This window comes from Sparus aurata, chromosome 1, assembly GCF_900880675.1.
Source record: "Sparus aurata chromosome 1, fSpaAur1.1, whole genome shotgun sequence".
Taxonomy (NCBI): Eukaryota; Metazoa; Chordata; class Actinopteri; order Spariformes; family Sparidae; genus Sparus; species Sparus aurata.
This window is the reverse complement of record NC_044187.1, coordinates 33,859,206-33,871,509: the sequence shown is the minus strand read 5'-3', so window position 1 is coordinate 33,871,509 and position 12,304 is coordinate 33,859,206. Positions and strand designations below refer to the sequence as shown.

At 41.1% G+C, this 12,304-nt stretch overlaps 1 protein-coding gene across 3 annotated transcripts in view; it reads right to left on the bottom strand.

Annotated features, from left to right (window-relative positions):
- The window catches only part of LOC115586259 (endonuclease V), a 99,780-nt gene that overhangs the window by 33,026 nt on the left and 54,450 nt on the right, over positions 1 to 12,304 (bottom strand). Inside the window, exon 9 of one of the 3 annotated variants that reach the window (XM_030425149.1) lies at positions 4,576 to 4,662. The exons of the other annotated variants lie outside the window; for them this stretch is intronic. The gene's annotated coding sequence lies outside the window, so the exon portion shown is untranslated. Of the gene's footprint in view, positions 1 to 4,575; positions 4,663 to 12,304 lie in introns of those variants that run through there. 3 annotated transcript variants of the gene reach the window in all.

The window sequence follows — 12,304 nt, the reverse complement described above, 5'->3', positions numbered from 1 at the left end:
TAAAGTAACAGTTCATTCCCTTGAGCACAGTATTGTAGTACTCTTTTCATCCCTGATTTTAACTGAGAGGTTTACACCAAGGGGGCCTCATCAACACAGTACCACACACATTATACTATCATGCCACAGCTATTTCTGTGCTGTAACAGCAAAAACTGGAGGCTAACAGCGTCGCCCATTAGCAGCCTCTATCATTATTTTTCCCCAAACTGTGGAGGCCTCAGCCTGCCTCCCAGGTTCAGTTAGTGTGGGCCCTACAGCAACACAACACAAAGCAATTTGCTCTGAATAGCCACCCAGGACATTTTCAGTACATTACAGAGGCAATCAGCATCAGCAAGTAAACTGGAGGAGAGCGACACTGAGCGACAGAGCAGCAGAGAGAAAACAGAATCAGGGAATTGTGAGATAAAGAAATAGAAACAGAGAGAGACAGATGGAGAATGAGATGGAGAGCTGTTATCATGTTACAGACGGTCACAGTGCCAGTCAGGGGCTGAAGGGGCAATAAAAGGGCAACTTAACACAGTCGTTACAGCAAGAGAGAGGCCATTAGATAAGGATGACTCAGGGTCAGATGAAGATGAGGTCCCCTGCTGTGTCCACAGCAGCCCAGGTGCTGGAGGGGCTCTCAGCAGACCTGATGTTAATATACTGCAAGACATATTAGTTATTAGATATGGAGTCATTATGTCATGGCTGGTGATTATAGAGCACTATTATTAGTTGTGTTGGTAGGAATTTATGTGGGTGTGTGTGTGTGTGTGTGTGTGTGTGTGTGCATGTGTGTGTTCGATGACTCAAGCAGACATATTTTTCCTGCAAACTCATCTCTGCAGGTGAATAAACACAAACACACATCAGCTTTGTGCTCTGTTATCAGTACTGTTTTGTCCTTTCCTGTATTACCATGCAGCTCAGCAAATAGACCACGGTCCAAACAATACCAGGGTTAAAGATGATTCTGGTTTAGCACAACTTAGGTCTTATTGTCATATTGAAAGCCATTGTGGTATCAGTACATTTAAAGCTGAAATAGACAATTCGACAGAAAAACAGTTGATTAATGATTCCCAGGTCATCAAATACTGACACTTTGGGTTGGTCAGCATCCTGGTGACCATACAGTGCTGCGTCTGTAACGGCTTCTGGTCCTATGTGCACAGCTGTCTTGACACCAAACGGAAAACAGATGGCGCGAGATCATCCGATTTTCAAAGCCACATGTTCAGCAGGAGGGGACACTTTTGGTTTTCCATCAACAGTTGTTCATCAGAGACTCCTCTGGACCACTCTGCTCCATACATACAAACAACGGACAAGGACTCAGATGGTTTCATGGCTCAATTTGGGCCATGTCCCAGTTAGACAGAGTTAAGTCACCAAGGTCCAGACCTCGGTATTTACTTCTGAAAAAAATAGACCTACAGTATCTCTTTTATAGAGAAAATGACAATTAAAAAGATCGGCCCTATACATTATAACTGTACAATCAGGAGTTGAAAGGTCTCATCGCTCAAGTGTCCATGTGGCAGCGCTACTTTTATCATTGTAATATTTTTAGAAATTGCACATTACGTTAAGAGGCTGTTGTCTGCTGGCGCTCTGTTATTCTACCACAGCCACGCCTCCACATGACTCTGAAAAGTAGCTAATGGCAGAAGCTGCAGCAGGAGGATTACTTTCAAATTGCACTTACCGCCAACATTTACAGACGAATTAGCAGTGCACAGTTCAGCAGGCTGTCATCAGAGCAGACAGGGAGCAGTAAGTGTGTCTGGTGTATAAAACGTCTAAGTTTGATATATACATCATACATGCTTCACAACTAATTGCTCCCGGTTTTTGCCGTAATGGAGCTAAATACTCAAGCTAATGTGCGTATTTAATTATTGACGCTCATTGGTTTAGCCTGATGAACAGAAGAGCGGAGAGTACTGATGTAATGTCTCAAACACAGAGGGTCTTCGTGTAAAAGTGAGGACATGAAGTCATGTGAGTCATCTGATAGGAGACATTTTCAGAGAGACAACAGACTGATGTAGACACACCTCTTACTGCTTTTCATGTGATCGGACAGACAAACATTTAGGACACTGTAACATTTTGACTCCCTTTAAATTCACTTTTTGACATGACAGACCTGGTCTATTATGCACGTACAAACAATTTGCTAAACTACTTTCCAAATTATATCAGTTCAACTTCATATATTATAATGATAAGGTAATATTGTATTCTCCTCGTGTACAGTTGTGGTCTGAAGTTTACATGCACTTGTAAAGAACATGTTTATCATTGCAGTCTTGAGATCCAATGATTTCTACGGTGCTCAGTTTTCTGTGATGGAATGAGAGCGACACATTCTACTTTTTGTTTTTTACAAAAAACATTCATGAAGTTTGGTTGACAACAAGTCATTTTTAGTACTTTCATACTTTAAGTATGTGTTTTGATCACTATCTTTACTTCTACTCGAGTAAGTCTACCTGTTTTTGCAGTAACAGTACTTAGCCCTGCACTTCTAAGTTTGACACTTTTTGTGCATCAACCTAACCAAACCGCGACCATTTGACAAGGTTACGGTCCAAAAGTCATAAAATGTCATATGTGAACTGTGTGCCAGCAAGCTTTATTTTGAAAGTGTAATGTTGACAGTGCAAATACTGCTGTTGCATATACTCTGCATAACATTTGAACATTTTGAACATTTTAACATGTGCAAAAACACACACACACACACACACACACACACACATACATAAATACATACACACACTCACATTAACATTTTTCAGTTCTCACAAAGTGAGAAAATAAAACACTGCCTTCTACTGCAGGTAGCTAACATAAACATTTATTGCTAGCCTACCTGCTGAGAAATTACACTAATTGTACAAGACAAGTAGAGCTATTTTATCCAGTGTAATGTATCACTTACCACTATCTTGTTTTTTCTTATCCTCCTCTTCCTTTCTCTTCTTTCTTTTCTGGCTTCCTGATGCATTATTACGCTTCATGTGATGACTGCCGAGGTTTTGTATTTTGCCGGCAGCAGAGGTCACAAACCTGGCTGGCTGGCTGCTGTCAGCGACTACTGAGAGGGGCCCCCTTGAGGGGGATCCCGATAACAGTGTCATTGCACTTTATGTTGCATATAAAGAACTTGACAGCAGAGCTCTTCACAAGTAAAAACTGATGTTGAAGAGGAAGGTAGAGCGACAAAATTTGAAGCTGAACGTCACTGACCAAGCTGCTGAACTTGACGAGCTGGGAGTGAGATGCCATCCTCCTTGGCTGAGCTTCAATGTTAGCATGCATGCTTCCCTCTGAGCGGTTATGCAGAAAGAAAATATTTTTCAACATGAAAATGCTCACAACACGGTCTGTTACCTTGAACTGGTTCATGATTTCTGGAAGAAGACAATGCTGTTGAGTTTTTCCAATGTTTTTCTTTTCTGGGTTTGAAGCACCACTAGAGAAGGCAGACATCTCTGCGACTGATATTCTTCAAAACTTGATAACACACACCGAAACAATCCAGACGGATAAATAGCACTAGAAGTGAGAGGAAGTTGAAGATTTCCTTTAAGACCTTAGTTGTCACCGCCGCCACATGTTTCCTAAACAACCGAGCAAATGGCATAACTGGGATTTCTGCTGGTGAATAAGTAATGAGGTGAATTGCTGATTTGTAGCGGTTTCCCCAAACGTTTCCTGTTTGTTGTCGCAGGATAAAGACATTGCAGCTGCTCTGCATCTGTTCTAACAGAATGCAGGAGGTGGGCGAACAGAGAGGAAAAGGAAAGGAGAGGGCGTCATCTCCTGCTTCTGTGAAATATGAATCAGGCAATGAATGCAGATCACAGAAAGATAATGTTTTTTAGATGTCTGTATTTCACAGACGAGCTGGGTGTCTCGTTTTGGTTTTCAGCTCGATGTATGATAACAGATTTAAAGCGGCTCGAGCGTGCAGCGTTGCAAACCGTTGCTTTTAAATATGTAGCACAGGACAATGTCAGATTGACACCGACATGATGAAAAAGTAACGTGACCCAGTCCAATTTCTTTTTCTATTTCCCCTCTGTCCCATCTGGTCTTAAAATACACACCACTTATAGTAAAAAATATCCTCACTGTGAAGAGTGGCCTCATTTTTTTTTTTTTTTTACACACGTGCTTGTGGCGACACATTTTGACATTGCATTTGTGCTATTAGAAGCTTATTGTTGCTAAAATAAAAACTTTTGACTTTTGGAAGCAACACCTTCTTGAGAGTTTACAGCGGGGCTTCGGTGGCTCATGACTCAGGCAATTAGAGTTGGGGAGTGTTATTCTAATAGGCTATTATGCATCTTTTCTAATTAGATATTAAAAAAGGATGATGCATGAGGGGGGTATCACAGGGACGCAGCTCTAATTATAGGCAAGCATTTTAAAACATATAAATATATTCAAGGATTATGTATTAACAAACACAAATACATGAATATTGGTAATTTACAGGTGATTTCCAGTTGAAATAAAAGGCTGCAACCAGCGTGGCGCTGAGCAGGCCAGGTTAACAGTCAGTCTACAGCCTTGGGAGTTTTTGTTTTCTTGCTCCAGTCCTCCAAGCTCTGCTGTAGGATCAAGAAAGAGGAGTTGTGGCTGCCAGTAACCCTGTGAAATAAATGATCATCTTTCACTTGAAGCTTTGCTGTGGTGTGTTCATTTCTATCATAGAAGAGAGAGCTAAGTATCCTGATAGTCCTGATATTCCACACTGGATTACTGCATTTCCTTCGACTGAAGTCCCTCATGAACTGCAGCTCATTCAGAGTCATCCTCAGAAACCTGCGTCGCCTATTTGTTACCTGCCGTACAGAATTCAATTTCAGATCCTCCTTTTCCTGCCCAAAGCTTGTCTGGCTCCACAGCACACATCAGACGTGCCTTCAGTTTACAGACCCAGCAGATCTCTCATGTGTCACGGTACCAGTCTCCTCCATCTCACCACAGCCTTCTCCAAATCTACAGACAGAATTCAGCTCCGAGCAACCTGCACCAACAGTTGTTAATCTGCCCAATGTGTCTCACATTTTCTCCAAGGTAGCAAATTCAAAAGGCTCAATTTATATTAAAGCGTCCTTTCTGATCCTCTTGATGAGGAGTTTGAGTTTTGAGCTCCTCTGTGGACAAATGCTTAGACTATAATAGGCTAGTTTGTGTGTACAGTATGCACTTTATTTCGTCTTACACTGGAGTTAATCTTCAGTAAACGCAACCTTTACATTCGTTTTATTGATCTCATAAAGTACGCAGCGTTGTTCTTCTATATTCCCTCTTCTTTTTCTTTAGGGCTTGTGTTTTTTTTCTGCGTGTCTACCCTTTTTGTTTTAATGTTTTATTACCCTTTCGTGCACTTAAAAATGCATTTGTATTAAAGAGCACTCTATAAATAAACTACAAACCGATTGCATCTTGATTTTATATTAAAGGGTGGCGTTAAAGCACTTCAAAAGACTTTCAGATACTCAGAGGATTAGAGCTACCTTTCATTAAGCAGTCGGGGAGGCTGGCCGACGCAGAGAAAGAGATGAAAGGTTTGACCGTTGACCTTCAGCAGTCAGGTGCACCGGCTGCCCTGTCTGACCCGTATAGTCTGCGCTGGACAGCCAAGGCCAACTCTGCTTTCATTAGCCCGCCACAGTCGGTTGGTCTTTCCGACGCACAACATGGATGAGTAGCAGAGAGTGAGAACAGCTCAGAGGGAGACAATAATGATCCGTGTGTCACCGACGACAGTTTTATGAGGATTCAACACATACAGTACATCTGGCTGTGGCAAATGTTTTTTCTCAAACAAACTCACTGCGGGTTCACAGGTCAGTGAGCAGGTCGGTCCATGACTTTCGTCTAGACTGAAACATAGTCAATCAACGGGCGGGGAGAAGTTACATTTACTCCATTACTCGTGCTGTAGAAACTTTTTGGGGGTCATTTCAACGCAACATACTTTTTAGTTTGAGCATTGTAGAGATTTTATAGAAAAATGTGGATACAGTCACCGTGCTTTATTAATGTATACATTCATCCACATTACTTTAACAGGCTGGTGGTCTGCTGGTGCTGTGCCGAGCCTCCTCGTGCTCACAGCAGAATAATGGCTGGAGCTACAGCGACACTTTCTGTCCTTACCCTACCGCAGAATTCTGGCTTTTACGACACCTGCATTTATTTGACTGTGTTTTCGTTTCCAGATGTAACTAACAAAACTAGATAATTAAATGACATCATCTCTCTGCCTGTATTTGGTCATGTTTTACGAAGGGTTTGACCTGAGCCAGGCCTTAGAGAAATGATAGCACAACAGCACGGAGGGCAGAGTGCTTCGGCTGGTCTGGAGTCAGCATATGAGAACTGCACTAAAACTGAGTTGACAGAGAGCAGTTAGAGTGTCTGCTGTGTTACTGCTACTGGGTTTAATATTATACTATGTGTATAGACACAGTATATCAAGCTGTTAGACTAGTACTACTGCTGCTGCTGACATGAGATAGATATGGGACACCAGTGTGCATCTTTGTCACTACATTAAACACCAACTATGAGGTCAAATTAGGTATCATCTGATGCAGAGTTGTTAATTATTGCCATTGTTGACTGCTGTAATGTTTTGCTGTCTGGTCTGCTAGTGCTAATCTGAAAAGTATTTTAATGGGTCAGATAGTTGCAGCGAGACCCTTCCCAGCAAATGTAGTAGATTCCACCATACTACACGTTTGAGCTTCACTTCAGTGGCTTCCTATCTATGTCAGATCAGACTTTAAGGTGCTTCTGATGACTTATACATTTGTAAGTGGTCTCATCCCTTCATATCTGTCTGATCTCATTAAACCTCATCAAATCCGGCGCTCTACTTTCTCAGAATACACTGCTCCTATCTGTCCCCAGAGTTAGGAAGAAGCCAGCAGCCTTTTCTGATCGTACCCCTTTTGTCTGGAACAATCTCCCTGTTTTTATTAGACAGTCTGGCTCTGTTCGAAACTCATCTTTTCATCATAACTTTCAATTAGTTCATCCTACTAAACTTCAGGCCTTGTCCTTGTTACGACTATCCTTTCGGAAGTCCTTTCGGCAGTCAGTCTCAGTGAATCTGTTAACTTTGGTATCTATGGTCCACAGCTTCCTTCAGGATTTTTCATTATTCGAATCGAGGGTCAGTTGATAGGGCAAGCGCCCCATGTGCAGATGCTGTGTCCTCATAGCAGCAGGCCTGGGTTCGAATCCAACCTGTGTCCCTTTTCTGCATGTCTCCCCTCTCTCTCTGCCCTTTCCTGTCATAATCTCTAGCTGCCACTGTCATGATAAAGGCACCAAAAGCCCCCAGAAAATACTTATAAGAGCTCAAATATTTTTTAAGCTTTGTTCGCATGCTTATATGCTAAACTCTATGGTGACAACGGTTAACAATACTGTCATCTACCAGTCTGAGTTGCTGCCCTGATCGGAGTTGGAACTGCGACACCACTTAGAGAAATCACAAACAGACATGAAGTAAAACCACCAATTTGTTAAAGTGAAAGATTAAAGGTGTTTTAGTGAATGTATATGAGTCAAACCTTCGTGTAAAAGCATACTTATGATGAAAGAGGCACTTTTAAGATGTACAGTATATTCGTATTCGGGTCAAACTCATTTTCAATGGGAGTGCTTGGGGCAAATTAGTGATAGCATCAAAATCTCTACTTTTAAAACACTAAGAAGGCTCGACACAACATGAAACTGTGCTCGTAGTATCACCAGGGTCTCTACACATGAACACGAGCATTGAGAACATTGTTTGTGTACACAGAGTTTACTAAAAAGAAAGTTTTTCCAACAACTCATGTTAGCAGATGCTTGTTCCTTCGCAGTCGCCATCGAGAAGTATCGATCTCAGAATGGAGGACAGTTAAGGTGGACCGCTACTGTCTTCCGACAACAACTATCCACGCGATATCTCATGTGACTTTTCCGGCTTTTTATTTTAGTATTGTTTCTTATATGAGGCACCTTTTCCTACTTCAAGGTCAATATTGTTTTTCGCTAACGACAAAACATTGAATTATCTGTGCATTTATATGGAACTAAGATTTAGGAGCGTTCCACCTTAACTGTCCTCCATGTTACGTCACATTCGGAGATCGACACCTCTCGGCTGCAAGGACGGCAGCAAGGGGAGGAAACATCTGCTAACGTGAGTTGTCCCAAAACGTTCTTTTTAGTAAACTCTGTGTACACAAACAATGTTCTCAAAGCTCGTGTTCATGTGTAGAGACCCTGGTGATACTACGAGCAAAGTTTCATGTTGTGTCGAGCCTTCTTAGCGTTTTAAAAATAGCGATTTTGATGCGATTGCTAATTTGCCCCAAGCACTCCCATTTAAAATGAGTTTGACCTGAAAACGAAAATATGGTAAATCTTAAAAGTGCCTCTTTCATCGTAATTATGCTTTTACACGAAGGTTTGACTCGGGTACATTCGCAAAAAAAGCCTAGGCCGAGAGTTTCACTTTAAGTTCGTGTTAGTTCAGGATTACATTGGCTAATGATGATTTTTGAAGGCGGTGCCTTGTTGCCTGTCTTAGCATTCAAGTCAGTTCACTTCAAGTCAAAGCTTTATCGACATGAAGTTTCAAAAACAACACAGCTTAGTGAAATGTGTCAAAAATATTCGGTTAATTAAACAATAAAAGCAGTGGAAACATTAACAGAAATGCCACGCTATGACAGGCATCCATCGTCCGGAATAATCATTAGCAAATACAATCATTCTCATAACTGAACCTCATAACAAATTGGTTATTTAACCGAAATTCTATATGTGGCTTGTGTATTTCTGTAGGTCTGTGTCATATAGATACCTATTTTTTCTTGTTGATTATTGTATTTATAATTGACTGCTGTCTACAGCCCAAATTGCCCCTCAGGGATGTCAAAGCTTTACGTAACCGGCCAAGATAGTACCATGGTAAAATCTTTACACTAATTAGGGGGGGATCGGTGAACTGAGAGCAGTCTTGAAACAGATGAGCCCACAAATCATTAAGAGATAATGAGCCAAACCTACAGTATCATTTACATATGTGCAAATAACCTTTCATTTACATAAGCATATTACTGAGCTTCCCTCTTAACTGAGCATAGTTAGCAATCACTCCTACCATTAAGATTTTATCTGTTGGCAATTTAAAACGGGGCCGCAGTCCTGTTGTGGTCAGAACAGAAAATATGAGGCCAACGAAAAAGAGAAAGAGGAAGGAACATGAAGAAACACAACATAATGTACAGGCTTCTACAACAGCTGGCTTCTGGCTTTACTGATGTGAAAAAATACATTTACACATCATGGCACACCCATGGCCACACACACACACACACAAAACCACACTTAGGTACTTCTGCAAGCGTATGCATACAGAAACATTTGCGCACCAAACCCCCTGAAGTCAGCACATTTCTAGATGGTAAACAAGCCTGGGAGCTGCTTAGCCATGCTGGTCAGGCTTCAGGCATTACTAGTGCACATAACATGAACCCACACACACACACACACACACACGCACACACACACACTCACGGGGCTGTAAAGATTAGCAATATTTTCCCATTTCCTCTGCAGGGTAGACGGGAGAGCAGTAGATCTTCAGGGGGGCTGAGCCCTTCACTGGTAATAATCTCCTTTACACTTCACAGTGCCAGGGAGATGAATCACGGTGGATGGAATCACTGTGTGTGAGGGAGGGAAGGGGGCCCTGATGTGCCATGTGAAGGCCAGCCGTTATGTTCCTTGTATGTATGTGTGTTTATTGTGTGTGTGGATTCTGGGGGGCAGAGAGAGGCCAATGATCCTGTTCAGATATCATCAGAAGAACAGGGGGGCAGAGCTATTTTCTCTAATGAAGATGAGGTTCATAGAGTCAAAGAATACAGAAACTACTTCTCAAGAAAATAAAAACTACAAAGTGAAGGAAAAATCCTACAGACTCTCTATATAACAGCTTTACTCACTTTTTCAGATGGATACACACATTGGACTTTTCTTATATAAAGAGACTAGCCAGGCCACACGTCCTGATAGTTACGTATACATGTATTTTTATGGTTTCTACCACCTACACATCTTATGCATAACAGTGCCATTAACTATCTCTTTGGAATAGAACTAATCTGAAATGTATTATCCTTCGCAATAGGATAATTCAGTGTATTTACTTTCTGTAACTACCTCTCTAGATGGCAGCTTTAATTCCCGCGCTGGAGAGTCACATTAAAACAATACAGCACGTCACAGCTTCACTGTCTGCTGTTTGCCGTTTGCTCTTACTGCTGAGATTTCTGACTGAAATATGTTGACTCCATATCACGATCCACATTCATGGTAGGGCTGGACGATAGGGTCTTAGTTCTGAAAATATATCTAGATGCAGTGGTTGCACTTGCAGATTTTAAATATCATAGAAGAGACATTCATAATATTAAGTGTGCGAACCAAGTCATCAGAATATTCAGTGGCATTGTTCTTGGATTCATACTGGCATTCAGAATGCAGCCAAGCTCATTTTTACTTGGGCTTCAAATAAAACATATGTGTTCTGCAAATGCTTTTTGTGTGGGGATGCATCTCTGTGCCATTTATGTTTCTGAACCGCTAGATTCAAAGGAACCTTTTTAAAATGTGTGCACACACCAGGGACTGACCTCAAGGTCTTTTCATGTCACACACATCCAAAACCTTTACAACTTCTTCAAAGTTCGCACTTTTTTATTCAACCTTTAACGAAACAAATATTGAGTTAAGTTAAGTTAACTTATATTGAGTTTCCTCCTGGCTCAATATTCCACTTTTGGGAGCAGTCTGATGAAACAGAATCTCATGAAAACGCAGACAGCTGCTTTAGTCTCATATTCTTACCGTCTTATGATTTCCATTATTTTTTATAACAGCATTATTATATTAGTCTTACTCGCTTTCCCCGTCACCACATTAAACATGATATTGTAGTTTAAATCATGAATGGATGAAGAAGAAGATTGTGATAAACTCTTGATTAATTTGAAATAACTGTGCATGCAGATTAACTGCCGAGGCGTCAGCGGTGATAAAACGGAATTGACGAACATGCCAGATGATGTAGTATGCGGTCTCAGATCCACACTGCGTGACGTTAGCAGTGACCTGACTGATGAGGACATGGCGGTGTGACAGAGACACCTGTCATCGAGCCGGTCCCCAGGAGATGCTCCCTACCAACGCACACCGCTGACCGACTTCTAAAGAAAGAAGAAAAAAAAAAAAAAAAAAACAGGAACACAAAAATTTATGGGCAACATCTGCGGTGTGGTGACAGGCCGCAAGTCAAGATCAGAGGGTGAGTTTTAAGAACTTGTGCCTTCATGATTCACACTGACATCTGCAGCATATGTCGTCCGAGTTGACATTTCTATTTATGACAGACACTTGTAGCCTCGGTAACACCACTACATTACAGTACATGTAGTCAAGAATATAAGTGCAACACTGTTATTGTTTCTTTATTGTTACTATATATTTTCTGCAATTTCATATGTTGCCTATTTATTTGAAAGTTTTAATCAGTAGTTACTTCACAGGTTATAATTTCCCATCAAACACATGTTCTGCATCTCAGTGAATTCTATGTTTTTTTTAAACCAACAGTATATAGTAGTTAAAGTTGAAACTGTTTTGGAGACTGCGGAGGTCATTCTGGAGGCTACAATACACAGCCTGCAGCATGCTGATGCACTGTATTGTGTACTGTAAGCTGTTTCTATTATTTACTCCGCCCTTATTGATATAAATTGGGTGGACAAAACTATTAGAACGAAGGTTTATGTTACATATGCATTAGAGAAAAAAATCAATAATATAATCTATATTACTGTAACACACTCTGAGAGGGGACACTGTTTTTAATTAGTACATTTTGCTGATAATATTTTTAGTTAAAGTTCCAGTCTGAAGGATTTAGTTTCATGCAGTGATGAGGTTGCAGTTTGCAACCAGCCGACTACAGCCCCCCGCCTACATGTGTCACTAAACTTTGCTAAATGTGAAAGACCCTCTCTGGAGCCGGAGTTTAGTTTGTTCATTCTGCAGGTTACTGCAGAAACATGGAGGTGCAACATAGCGAACCCTGTGGAAGAGGACCTCTCCAAATGTAAAAGGGTCGTGCTTTGGTAACGAAAACATAATTTTGAATATTTTATTCAATTTTTGCCCTCAGTACCACTAAATCCGACAAAAAAAAAAAATTAGC